This window comes from Nicotiana tabacum, chromosome 7 (genome assembly GCF_000715075.1).
Source record: "Nicotiana tabacum cultivar K326 chromosome 7, ASM71507v2, whole genome shotgun sequence".
In the NCBI taxonomy this organism is placed as follows: domain Eukaryota; kingdom Viridiplantae; phylum Streptophyta; class Magnoliopsida; order Solanales; family Solanaceae; genus Nicotiana; species Nicotiana tabacum.
Window position 1 is genome coordinate 55,653,310 of NC_134086.1, and position 14,045 is coordinate 55,667,354.

The following is a 14,045-nucleotide window of genomic DNA, read 5'->3' on the forward strand; positions in this document are numbered from 1 at the left end:
TCACCAGGTACGTCTTAGATCCGATCTATTGATATGTAAATAAATTTTAAACATGAAAAGATCTGCCTAGGATTGTTATTGTCTTCCGCTGCGTGTTACGAACACCTATACGCAATCCTTCAGTGGTATCAGAGCAATGGTTTATTGTGTCTAAAATTTATTTACGAAATATTTTAATATCATATTTGAAAATTTCAAACCATAATACATGTGTCTTGTGCGATAGTCAAATCGTTTGAATGTTGATATTATTTTATTGTAGATAAAATATGTATTCATATAACTATTGAGATAGTTCATAACTTGAATTTGAAATTATGTATTAGATACGATGGGAATCTATAATCGGTTACATGATTCTATTGTTATTTTAATTGTTATTAATTCATGAGATGTTAATTAATAATAATATTCTGGCATGAATTCTTTTTATGTGATATATAAGATAAACATGTTAGAGGATGTTGAATTTCGTTTTTATGTCATGTGCTTGTTCATTACATAATTCTGAATTATTTATTACATGTGATGTAAATTAATTAAGGACTAAGCGTGTAGACAACTTGAACTAAATTCACACGCTATAAAAGATTTGATCTTCATGTTATTAAAAATTGTTTTAGTAACAATTCCCTCTTACTAAAATTTGAGTTCTTAAATAATAAAATATAAGATATTTTATTATGGAGCTATCCATCAAGGTAAATAATTTTACTTATTTCTTGTTTATAAGGAGCGGCCTGACTACCAGGAGATTTATAGCTTGAGAATATGTTAAAATTATTTATTGGATTAGATGTATGGATTGAAAGAATTATTCAATTTTACACTAAACGCCTGGACCACCCGGGGGAGTATAAAATTTAACAAGTTCTTTGCTATCATGATGGTTGAACTCAACTATGCCAATAGGATCGACCTGACTACCAGGGGGCTATTTGACATAGAGCTATTTAAGGAAATTATATGGGGATACAATTGGTAAGAGTACCTACCTTTAAAATATATGTGAGAAACGACTTGACTTCCAAGGGGCTCATACATATTGTTAAAGGATTCCTTTACTCCACTAATAGAAATAAAGATTTCGTAAACTATAATGAGGGTAAATAGTTTAAAATAATTAGTGGAAATATCATTTAGATAAAAGTCCATGTCTTTATGATATATGCAAATATGTTCTTATATTATTGCCTTTTCTTTTCTATATTTTAGATTTCTCAATATGTCTGTTATATCACTGCGCGAAATACTTGAGACCAACAAGTTGGTAGGACCAAACTTTGATGACTGGTATAGAAATTTGAGAATTGTTCTCATGCATGAAAAGCTCATTGATGTGATCGATAAGCCTGCAAAGATAATCCCACCAGAGAATGATGTTCAAGGCACCAAGGTTTATCAGAAATACTTGGAAGAATATCTTGCTATTAAACACATCATTCTCGCTTTTATGAGTTCTGAACTCCAGAGGAAACATCAGAATATGGATCCAATTGCAATCATTGAATATCTTAAGAAGATGGTTGATACACAATTGGACATTGAAAACTCTCCAGTTGTACCCCTTGTCAATTATATGATTGTTCTTACAGAAGAACATGAGAAGTTGGGGTACAAGCTTGGTAAAGAGCTTTCTGTAGATTTGATCTTGCAGTCAGTATATGATGCTGAATGTTTTCACTATAAGAAGAAAGGGCATTGGAAGAGAAATTGCAAGGAGTATCTTGCAACTCTAAAGGACAAGAAACAAGGTGAGATATTAATGAAAAATGTTTTCAAGGTCTCTTTAGCTACTACTAATTCTTCACTGTAGGTATTAGATACTGGCACTGGTTATAACATCTGTAATATGTTACAAGGGTTTAAGATAAGTAGGAGGCTAAAGAAAGGAGAAGTTAATCTACAAGTTGGAAATGGTGCAAAAGTTGCGGCCGTAGCTGTAGGATCAATTTCTTTAATAATGCCTACGGGCAAAGTACTTATGTTGGATGATTGTTATTACGTTCCTAAATTTGTTTCGAACATAATTTAAGCTTCTATGTTAGACAAACGTGGTTTTTGCATTAATATAGGCAATGGTATTTGCTCTATTTATTATAGTGATAATTTATATGTGAATGGCTATCTCCAACATGACGTTTATGTCTTACCTAATGTGAATGCTAATTCGATTATGCATGTTTCAAGTCTTAAGAGGAAAAGAGATGATCAAGTAAATCATGCATACCTTTGGCATTGTAGGCTTGGTCATATTGGAGAGAAAAGAATTAACAAGTTGTACAAGGAAGGGTACCTTGACAAATATGATTTTGAATCATATCCAACTTGTGAATCTTATCTCAAAGGAAAAATGACCAAATCTCCATTTACTGGAAGTAGAGAAAGAGCTTCTGAATTATTGGGACTAATTCATATAGATGTTTGTGGGCCCATGAAAATTCAAGCTAGAGGTGGATATTCGTACTTCATCACCTTCACTGATGATATGTCAAGATATGGATTTGTGTATCTTATGAAACACAAGTCTGAATCTTTTGAAATGTTCAAAAGGTTCCGTAGTGAAGTTGAGAAGCAGACTGGTAAAAGTATCAAAGTACTAAGGTCTAATAGAGGTGGAGAATATCTTAGTGAAGATTTTACCTGATATCTCAGAGAGAATGGGATTCTCTCACAGTGGACACCTCCAGGTACACCACAACATAATGGTGTGTCTGAAAGGAGAAATCGAACCTTATTAGATATGGTGAGATCTATGATGGGGTTCACTGATCTTCCAATAAATTTATGGGGATATGCTTTGGAAGCAGCAACATACTTACTTAATAAAGTTCCCACTAAGTCAGTCTCTACAACACCATATGAGATATGGAAAAGATGTAAGCCTAACCTTAAACATATTAAAGTTTGGGGTTGTCCAGCTTATGTTAAGAGACTACAGTCTGATAAACTTGACTCAAGATCAGATAAGTGTAGGTTCATTGGGTATCCCAAGGAAACAATGGGATATTATTTCTATCACCCTTCTGACCATAAAGTGTTTGTGGCCAGAGGAGCAACCTTTTTGGAAAGGGAATTTCTTTTAGAAGGAAATTATAATAGAGAAATAGAACTTGATTAAGTTCAAGAAACTAATGAATCAACACAATATAAAGATCATGAGACCCAAGTTGAAGAAACTTTATTGGATGTTTTGAAGTTGCCAAGAAAGTTGCCATCTTCAACGGTTGAAGTTCAAGAACTAACTGAAGTTCAAGAACAGGTTAATGAACCAGTTCTAAACCAAATTGAACAACAACCAAATCCAGCACAAGGTGAAGAGGTTGTACAAGTACCTCTTAGAAGGTCTACATGAGAACGTCATGTACCAACTAGATTAAATTTATTGGTATAAGATGATGTATCAAATGAGGTTGATCATAATGATGATGACCCTAAGACCTATGAAGAGGCTATACAAAATTCTGATTATGAGAAGTGGCAAAAGGCCATGGAATCCGAAATGGAATCTATGAAGGAAAATAAAGTATGGACTTTAGTTGAACCTTCAAAGGATATAAAACCTATAGGTTGTAAATGGGGTTTTAAGAAAAAGATTGGAGTAGACGGAAAGGTGGAGACCTATAAAACCCGTCTTGTTGCCAAGGGATATCGTCAGAAAGAAGGAGTCGACTATGATGAGACTTTCTCTCCCGTGGCAATGCTCAAATCAATTCGGATTTTGCTTGCTATAGCAGCATACTATGATTATGAAATATGGCAAATGGATGTGAAAACAGCTTTCCTTAATGGTGAGCTAGAAGAGGATGTGTACATGACACAACCTGAAGGTTTCACATCTCCGTCTGATCATAATAAAATTTGTAAGCTACAAAGATCAATTTATGGATTAAAGCAAGCTTCTCGAAGTTGGAATATTCGATTTAACAAGACAATTGAAAAGATCAATTTTGTTAGATTCGAAGAAGAACCTTGTGTGTACAAAAAGGTTAGTGGGAGCACAATTATATTCTTAGTGTTGTATGTTGATGATATATTGCTCATAGGGAATGATATACCGGCATTGCAAAGTACCAAGATTTGGCTATCTGAACAGTTCTCCATGAAAGACTTGGGAGAAGCAACTTATATATTAGGAATAAAGATCTATAGAGATAGATCTAGGAAGCTGCTTGGACTTTCCCAGTCTTTGTACATTGATACCATCTTAAAGAGGTATAATATGGATAATTCCAAAAGAGGCTATCTACCGATAGGCACTGGAAATACTCTCAGTAGGGAGGATTGTCCTAAAACACCTAAAGAGAGAGAACGCATAAGTAGGATCCCATACGCTAGTGCAGTGGGAGCTATCATGTATACCATGACATGTACACGTCCTGATGTGGCTTATGCACTTGGAGTGACTAGCCGATATCAGGCAAATCCTGGTGAGGAACATTGGAAGGTGGTGAAAACCATTCTTAAGTACTTAAGAAGGACTAAAGACCAATTCCTCATCTATGGAGATTCTGAGTTGAAACTTGAAGGTTATACTGATGCAAGTTTCTCTTCAGATAGAGATGATAGCAAATCTATTTCTGGTTATGTATTCACCTTAAATGGTGGTGCAGTGAGTTGGAAAAGTTCCAAACAAGCTACAGTAGCTGATTCAGTGACTGAAGCAGAATATATAGCAGCTAGTGAAGCTGCTAAGGAAGCTGTATGGATGAAAAAGTTCTTAACTGAACTTGGTGTGGTTCCTTCAATAGAAGGTGCGGTTCCACTGTTGTGTGACAATACTGGAGCCATTGCTCAAGCAAAAGAACCAAGATCACACCAAAAGTCCAAACACGTTCTGCGAAGGTATCACTTGATAAGAGAGATCATTGAACGTGGAGACGTCGAGATTCAAAAGGTTGATGGAAAAGAAAATGCTGCAGACCCATTCACTAAAGCTCTTGGCGCAAAGGAGTTTGACAAGCACAAGTGGAAATTGGGAATGAAGTACAAGAGCGATTGGCTCTAGTGCAAGTGGGAGATTGTTAGGGATATAGTAGATATGCCCTAGATCCAATATCACATTTGATGTTTTGAACATATTTTTATAAAATATATATGGCATTTGATATTCGTTTATCATTGTTATTAATTGCTTGATTAATTTGATAAGGTCCTTGATTAAATTTTGAGACTTGACATTGTGATGGATATCATGATAATGAGAGTGAAGTTTCTTATAATTTAATCTAAATTTGTTCTTGATCGTAGGATTATTAATTTGGACATTAGTAATCCGATTAGATCAATATTAATGTGATCGTCTTTATGGGATAAAGATCAGTTGTTCTCATTAACTAAATTACATAGATAGATGATGCATTTAGAGATATGATCATTGAACCGACTCATTGGATAATTCCTAATGGTTAGAATTACCATAAACTGTCACTAGGATATTCTCTTGAAAAATGTGATGTAACCGTTTCCTTTGACCTGAGATCGTCATGGTAATTGATAAGTTATTTATTGTGCTTTGATACTAGACACCTATGGCCCTAGGGCGATAGTTGAAAGGATATTGGGTATGATTAAATGCTTGTAGAATTAGTGATTGATCAAGATGGAATCTGTCAACTCTTGGTAATGAGTTTAAGCTCCATGTCGTCATGAATTATAAACGACCAAACTAAGACCTTGGTCAGGGCGATTGAATGAAAGAAGAAAAGAGTTTCTTAGGTCATTCAATGGTCGAATATATTTGACATGGACACATAGTTGGTCGCCTATTAGGATTTGACAGTTGAACCATATCCTAGGGTGATCCAGAGCTATAAGGACAGAAGGAATTACTACATTATTCTTCTACTGGTTCTTGAGAGTAAATTGTATACTTCATTCTATCCGGTCGTTAAGGAGTGTTGCTAGACGCCACCCTTCATTATTATATATTGATGTGATCAATTTACTACCGGTTTAGTATTGAACCTATGGGGTCGCACACTAACGAGTGTTCTGATCTTTGCTAAAGGATTTATTATTTTGTTATTTGATGATTAAATTATAGAATTTAATTAGTCAAATAAATTATTAGTCCAAATAAAATATTATTATAATCTTTGCTAGCACAGAGGATATAATTAATATTGTGAACAAATTAAAATTTTCTATTTGGAATAGAAATTGAATTATATCTCTTGGTTGAAATAATATATATATATATATATATATATATATATATATATATATATATATATATATATATATATATAAATAATATTTATTTTGTATAAGATGTATATAAAATATAATATTAATAAATAGCTTGGTAAGTAATTCCAATTTGGAATTGGATTATTTCACGTGCAATTAATCCCATTTGGAATGGGATTAATATTTTGTAAATATGAAAACAACTGATTCCAATTTTGAGTTGGAACAATCACGTGACTGTTCGGCAAAACCCATTTGAATGGGATTCGAATTTTTGTGGAAAATTATACAAAGTTTATTTTTGGAATAAATTTACCCTAAGTAAATCATTACCTCACCCAAATAGGAAAAGGGTTTATAGGTGATGCTATATAAAGGGTGATGGAGAAAATTTGCCGGAAGATTATTATTCTTGAGAAGAAAAACACTTTGTGAAAGTGAGAGTGCAATACAAAGCCAAGAGAGAAAATACAATTACAAGAAAAGTGTTTCTTGTTCTTCTATCTTTGAGTTGAGATTTTTGAGAAAAATTTCAGCACAAGTTTTCTGTTCAATTTGTTCGCGGATTTCGTTGATCAAAGAGTTGATAGCAAGGATCAGTCTCGGTGTGGATACACATAGAGTCTTCGCACTATCGAAGAATTTGAAACAAGACTTTCTTCACCAGGTACGTCTTAGATCCGATCTATTGATATGTAAATAAATTTTAAACATGAAAAGATCTGCCTAGGATTGTTATTGTCTTCCGCTGCGTGTTACGAACACCTATACGCAATCCTTCAGTGGTATCAGAGCAGTGGTTTATTGTGTCTAAAATTTATTTACGAAATATTTTAATATCATATTTGAAAAGTTCAAACCATAATACATGTGTCTTGTGCGATAGTCAAATCGTTTAAATGTTGATATTATTTTATTGTAGATAAAATATGTATTCATATAACTATTGAGATAGTTCATAACTTGAATTTGAAATTATGTATTAGATACGATGGGAATCTATAATCGGTTACATGATTCTATTGTTATTTTAATTGTTATTAATTCATGAGATGTTAATTAATAATAATATTCTGGCATGAATTCTTTTTATGTGATATATAAGATAAACATGTTAGAGGATGTTGAATTTCGTTTTTATGTCATGTGCTTGTTCATTACATAATTCTGAATTATTTATTACATGTGATGTAAATTAATTAAGGACTAAGCGTGTAGACAACTTGAACTAAATTCACACGCTATAAAAGATTTGATCTTCATGTTATTAAAAATTGTTTTAGTAACAATTCCCTCTTACTAAAATTTGAGTTCTTAAATAATAAAATATAAGATATTTTATTATGGAGCTATCCATCAAGGTAAATAATTTTACTTATTTCTTGTTTATAAGGAGCGGCCTGACTACCAGGAGACTTATAGTTTGAGAATATGTTAAAATTATTTATTGCATTAGATGTATGGATTGAAAGAATTATTCAATTTTACACTAAACGCCTGGACCACCCGAGGAAGTATAAAATTTAACAAGTTCTTTGCTATCATGATGGTTGAACTCAACTATGCCAATAGGATCGACCTGACTACCGGGGCTATTTGTGGTTTGGTGGCTGGCCATGTAGGTGAATTCTAGGGCTTGACTCTGTATGTATTTGAGTGATATAGGGCGCTGGTGCTGATTAAAATTATTATCATTTCTTGTGAGCCAAATATTCCATAAGGTGTATGAAATAAAAGTTTGTTGGTTGATAAGGTGAGGCATGGTATGCCTTCTTACAGAGATAACTTTTTTGAAAACTTTGCACATAGTGGCCTGTATACGTGAGCATCTGAGAACCTGCACTAGAAAATACCATCATATTTCCCCATAAAATAATTAGCACCTACAAGCATTACAAGCAATTACACACAAACAAATAGTTACACATAAGCAAATACTATAACAAGTCACACAATCTAATTATTTTCTGTCATAGATGTTACAATTGTATATATAGTTTATTATGAAAAGAATAGGGCAAACAAACAAGTGATTCATTATGTGCATTTTAATCTAGCCATTGACTTAGGGAAGAAACATATATACACTTGAATAAACGGTGAAGAACCTCTACTAAATACCAACGGGCTCGTCCATTCAATCCCTTCGAAAACCCATAATAAACAGTTAAAACTGTTAATCCAACTACAAACTCAAACTATGTTCCTAAATTTAGGTTTTACTTGGCCATAAATGATTCGCATCGTTCCTACCCTTGAACTTCATCATTCTTATGATACAGACATTTGTTAAACGCCGTAAAGTTTCTAATTTTAATAGCAGAAAGCAAAGAAATTAATGTTAACGTTGTTCTTGAAAACACTAGGCCTTGGGTATTGAAGAACTCTCGCAATCTCTGATAGATATTTAGGAATTTGAAATTTACAGATATTAAATGATGTCAATGTAATATTTCTTAACTTTAATCTTTTTGAAAAATTACCTTAGGTGGCGTGGGATGATCTTGGCTTAATAACTCCTTAAAAGGAACAAATCCAAACTCTTTCGGATGTTAAGAATGAGAAAATTATATTTTTGGCCTTTTAGAGGAATGGGGTAACCGTTGGCCACGGTTAGGGTGACTATTGCCACGATTGGGGCGGCCACTGCCACAGTTGGGGCGACTTTTGCCACGGTTGGAGTGAGCATTACCACGATTGAACCAATCATTGGCCACGGTTAGCCTATACCTTCAAGTCATTCTCCTTCGCTAATCGCTCCTTGCTAGAATTTGCCACGGTTGGGGCAACCATTGCTATGGTTGGCACAAGCTTTGTTGGTTGTTTTGCTATTCTTTAGTAAAATATAACTTCTTATAAAAATGTAATAATAACAGACCATTTGAAGTTATAGAAAATAGACTCAAAGAATTTCATCTGATATATTGCTCATAGCTCAATTCATTATACTTTAGAAGATATGATCTTTTGAAATTGAGACATGTGCGACTATATTCACTTTTTTCTCTTAAATAATTTTAAACCATCCACCTCTCGCCTCTTCTAAATATCTATACCGACTTTCAAAAATAAGATTTAGGTATTACAAACCTTCAAAACTCTTCGAATATTCGTGTGTTTAACTTACAGCTTGTTTGGATGGTTGTTACCCATTGTATTAATTGTATCGTATTGTTACGTTAAATACGATATTTGTTTTGATTGTTATTTAAATTTTATTGTATCGTATCGTTAAATTAATCGTTACATAATGATGAAATGTGCCAATTTATGTAACGATCAATTTGGTGTGGTCGCATTGTTACCCTGTCTTTTTCTCTCAATCTCACCCTTTATTATTATTAAATAATTTTATTTTATCATTTACCCTACCTTTTTATATAATAACTAGTGTACGTACCCGCGCGATGCGCGGATCGATTCAAAGAAAAAAAGAGCAAAGAGAGATAATAAAAACATATGCATATTGCAAATTAATTTTAGCAATTGCGACCAAAATAATTAAAATAAAAGATAAATATTTATTATTATCAAGGGCCACCGACCAATCCCAAGCGGCTCTTTAAAAGAAGGCCTGAGCATGAAATATTTGATTTTGTTTTTGATCGGTAAAATATTTATTCCTCATTATGAGTTATAAGTAATAATAATAATAATAATAATAATAATAATAATAATAATAATAATAATAATAATAATAATAATAATAATAATAATAATAATAATAATAATAATAATAATGATGATGATGATGATGATGATGATGATGATGATGATGATGATGATGATGATGATGATGATGAATTTATCCAGCGACTTGCCACTAACTTTTAATAAGCTACCTGGCAAAAAAAAAATAGAGACCAAAAAAATACTCCTACTAATCCATAAGGAGTTAAAGTATGCTTCTATATTAGTTGCTCAATAAATCGACCAACTTACTTGAATTACCATAAATAGAGTTTTCAAGAACCTCAATTATTATGAGGTTAAATTGGATAAGAACTACTTCATTATAGTCTGTTGTATTGAAGGATATAGTATGTTCTGAATCTTGTAACCAAAAAAGCTGCTAGTGGCATATGGAGGCTATTCAATATCAAAGAATAGATGTAATTTACCGGAGAAGACGAATCTGTAGTAAATTATCCAACATTGACAATTGTCTTTCCGATCATTTCTTTATCATGGATATCGACTAACGCTGAAAGAATAGTACTTGTTTGGAAGAAAATACTCTGTAATTTGTAGAAATCAAAAAACGTGATTAAAGGACAAATACTATAAGACTACATTTGCAATCTAGTCTAGAATATAAGATTTACATCACCCTAGTCTATTCGGAATACTAAAAACATGAAGCAAATGAATTGCTTTAATAGAAGTCAGCAATTACTGCTACAACCGCAATATCTTAAATAAGGAATGTATAGTTAAAGCCTACATGATCAAATGTATATCATACTAAGCAATTCCTCTTGCAGGAGAAAAAAGAAAATCAAAAGAAAAAAGTAAACATAAGCTTTTACCAGGAAGTTAAATTCTTAAATCTTATTGATCGAATACTCTGTTTCAACTATCATTCACTATTAATTATTGAATACTTATGTTAGAAGTTAGAACAATGATAAATTAAGAGGCGTAAAACAATAGAAGATTTTAAGTCAAACAGCTCCTATAAATATTTAATGTTTGAAGAATAATGATATTTTCATGTAGCTTCAAACCTTTGAACTTCGCCCCTTTCTTACGGCTAGGCGTTTCTTAATAGTAGCAGTACAATCTTAATCCATGTATAGATTTCATTTCTATTATCAGTCCTTAAGTTGTAAGATGAAAAGCTAAGCTAAGGAAAACCATTATCAAAGAGGAGTTAAAACACAACAAATTTGCTTCAAAAAGTTAATTAGGAGAAGTATGTCTAATGAATGCTATAATATTTTTGTACTGCTTCTACAGATTAAAAAGAAAAAAAAGGGCAACCCTCTTTTGTACTGTTTTACTTAGTAATAGTAATGATGCAAGCCAAAAAAGAAAAGAGATTCACAAAGAACACCTAAAAGTAACATAATTTTAGAATAAAAAGTAATACTTTTAGTACCTATACAAATCAAGAATTGGACTATACATAAGTATTTCCGAAGTAGCTACAATAAAATGTCATGCTGGCTTGTAGTAAAGTGACTCTGCAAACCAAGATATTCTTGTATATGTTTGTAAGAAGATAAAGAGAAGGAGAAAGAATGATGCAACTTTGCCTTTAAAAGGTTAGTTAGGAGAATTTTGTCTAATGACTACTATATATAAAAATTTTGTACTTCTGCAGATCACAAGAAAAAAGAAGGAAATTAAAGAGGAAAAAAGCAACTCTCTTTTGTACTGTTTCACACATCTGGAGAAAATAACAACAGGTTTCTCAATTAAGCATAATGATGATAAGTTTTTCTATTAAACATATATCTAAAACAATCTAAAAATATCAGTGCACCAAAGTTAAGCAACATTCAAGAGATTACTCCACAAATTAAAAAGGACCTGAGAAATAGTCATAGGTTTTATGAATTGCTAGCAGTCATATTACCATCATATTGATAAATATGCTAACGAACTGAGCCCAAACGGGAATGAATATAAATGTAAAAGAGCGCATAGACTTTCGGATGGGAAAAATGAACAGCATTCTAGACATATGACTCATAACAAAAAGGAGATATACATTTGAAACTTTACGCCGAAGGAGAGTGTCATGTGATGTCATTTTGGTCATTAGCTAAAATAAATAGGGTTATTTACATGTTCAATGAATTACGGATGGCAGCCTCACACGAATGAGAAAAATATATAATTAAACATGATAATTACAAAGTGAAGAAGGGAAACAATCATAAATTATTTAAAATTTGTGGTAAAGCCTTAATATATTACCTCTATTATCAGCATTAGAAGTTAATTCCCCTTCATATGTGTTTAGTTTAAAATTAGTATGTGCCTCCATCCTATTGCACTTTATAGAACTCTTATCGTACACCCTTGTAAAAAAAGTTGACCGATGAATGTTAAAAGAGTTAATGACATAATATAAAAAGTGAACGACATAACACAAAGAGAAGATTATGAGGTTCTATGCAAGGCGTACTTGTTCTGATACAAGTGGATTATAAGCTTCTGCTCTAAAGACTTGGAATTACGTTCTTTACCAGAATCTGATGTTATGTCTTGCATCAACTGAAGTTTCATCTCCTTTGTAGCTTCTGATTTAAGTTTTGAACAAACTGTCATGAAAGAAAATTTGTTATGTTTTTTAAAGCTAGAGGAAAAAAGTAAAGTTGCAATTGTAAGTTTAAGCACAAATATTATGACAGTGAAAAGATAAGTCAGTACCTCTTTACTGACATAACATTCAAGGGAATTTCCAAATCTCTCAGTACATATGTGAGCACGTGATTTTTGCTTCACGAAAACTACTCCAAAAGAAATCGAAAAATAAATAAAACAAGTTGCCTTCAGGTACAATTTTGAGAATTTGCGTGACATTTTGATAATTGTTCTGTCCGTAAACACTCGCCTCGCTATAGTTAAAAATACAAAGATACATGTTGCAGGCATTTAGGAATAAATGGTACATTTAGAAATTAATTAACCATAATTTGGTTTTAAAAGCAAAAATCACAAAAATATGCATTTTTATTCTATTTGTTGTCATGGTGATTTTATTAAATGTTTTAATTCGTGTGATAATTGTTGTTAGGTGTTAATTAATATTTGTGTAGTTTAATTTTGGTTTTTAGGAATTTTTGTTTAATTATAAGGAAAGAAAATACCGGATTTGGGCCAAAAATTCAAATGAAAATCAGGCCCAATCCATTGCATTGATCCAGTCCGATCACCTGACCCTTCAGATGCACCAAACGATGTCGTTTTGGCGCCTCAATCTGAGCCGTTGATTTGTTGCAATCAAACGGTCCAATGCAGCCCCTGCTAAGTCGAAACGACGCCATTTTAGGTGAGTTGATCTGAGCCGTTCATCTACATTGATCCAACGGTCCCTGGCTTCCCTCATGACCCGACCCACTCCCGTCTTAAACCGACCCCCTACTTAACCAAACAACACCGTATTGATAAGCTCCCCTAATCCTGGCCATCGATATTGATTGATCTAGCGGCCAGGATTAAACCACCCACCCCATATATAAGGCCAATCCGTCACCCCACGCCCCAAACCAAACCCCCCTTCACACACTGTTCACCTTCGTCCCCAGAACCCCCCTCTCAAGCCCTAGCCGCCTTAGGATTCCCCCACCATAAACCCGGCCACCCGGACTCCGATGGCTACCAAAACAACACCCCTGATGCACCCAACCACCCTGAACACGAATCCACTAACCGTTTACCTCGAATCACCCTGCAGCTTCTCGAATCTTCAATCGAAGATTCGAGCAAAAACCGGATCTACACCCACCGACCCCAAACTCATACCACAACACCTCCTGACCTCCCTCATACCCTAAATGTTGTTGGTTCCATTCGAATCTGACCAGAACTGAACGAATCCCTAATCAGACCACCAAAAACCCTAAAAAGGACCAAAAATGGAGGTCTATCTGAATTGAAAGACGATATGGGGTCTAATCGACCTTAGTTGAAGTGTTCTCAGTTGAGAACACTCGATTAAGGTCCGTTTGACCCCAAAAATGGTCGAGTCCGAGTTCCAGCCTGGTTCGTTTTGTTTTGAGCTCCCAAGATAAGTTTCCTTGTTCTTTCCGTCAGTGTTTGAATTTCTAGTTGTGTTTTGTCAGCATGTCTAGCTAGTTTGATGATTCTTTCTATCATTTTCTTTCAGTTCAGTCCATCTT